Here is a 1,302-nt window from a genome sequence, read left to right as displayed (position 1 = left end):
TGAATCAATGGAGTTCCAATCACAAATCTCTCTATGATTTTCTCTCCTAAAACTCTCTGCTGAAAAATAAGAATACAATGGTGGCCAAAAGCTCTCTTGCCTCCTAACACTTAGGCAAGTATATAACTATTAGGTTAAAAACTCGTCAAAGGTCATCTTGTAATTTGGTGAAGCCTTGGGTTTAAAGTCGGCTGGAACCAAGTCGTGCATCTCGCGTCTCGATATCGATCGATGGTACAGGATGTACATCGATTGATCAGAATCTTCAATCGTCGAGGCTTCTCTTATGTATCGATCGACGGCACTGGATATGCAGCGATCCATTGCTTCTTCTGCATATCGACCTCTAATGGTCAGCTCGGATGAAATCTCTTTTAATCTCCTAAATGCTCCATAATCATCACTTTACTCCAAGATACTCCTGAACCTAAAAACATACCTAATAGGATAGAATATATAATATATAGATAGTAAAACACTTATATACCATGGATGAAAATGGGTCAAATCCATGGTACATCACTGCTCCTGGTGTGTAGGTTATTGTTTCTACTGCAAAGCTCTCGTGGTGTGTTCATCTGCCAACTACCAATTGAGTAGTCTCCATCTTGCACATGGTTGAAATCAGTGTCGACCGATTTGTAGTAGGCAGTATCGGTCGATGCTCGCTTTCAGCATCGTTGTTGAGGTTGAGTGTCGATCGATGGCAAGCTTGTCATGTCAAACGATGGTGCATTCCTTTTCCAAGAGGAATGATGTAAGATTTATCTTCCTCATCAAGGATGGCTCTGTACTCAATGGCTCGTTCCTCCTCGAAGTCTTCATCATACTCGTCTGTATGCATATTTTGTCTTGTGTAACCGTCAATAGTGGGGTTGTAGTTGTCACTCCCCCACTCATCTGGATACGTATCGACCAATTTCTCTTTGTCAGCGTCGGTCGATTTCGTATAGTTTGTGTCGATCGACGTAACTGGATGAGTGTCGATCGATTCCGAGTAGTCAGATTCGTACTCGGTTCCACGGTGGCAAGCTGCAATGATTCCTGCATCATTGATTCTTCTGGAGATCGTCTGTGGCTTCTTAACTGGGATAGGGTCATAGTGGGCATTAGGATCGATGAGTGTTAGACACAGCTGGTTGGTTTGCAAGTTGCATACTGATCCCACTGTTGACAAGAAGACTCTCCCAAGTAGTAGAGAAGAGTTCCAGTTTAATTTGATGTCCAAGACATGGAAATCAACTGGAACTAGGGCATTGCCAATCTGCACCTCTAGGTCTCTCACAATTCCTCCTGAGTTCT

Source organism: Brassica oleracea, chromosome C1 (genome assembly GCF_000695525.1).
Source record: "Brassica oleracea var. oleracea cultivar TO1000 chromosome C1, BOL, whole genome shotgun sequence".
NCBI classification, from domain to species: domain Eukaryota; kingdom Viridiplantae; phylum Streptophyta; class Magnoliopsida; order Brassicales; family Brassicaceae; genus Brassica; species Brassica oleracea.
This window is presented reverse-complemented; position numbering follows the sequence as displayed.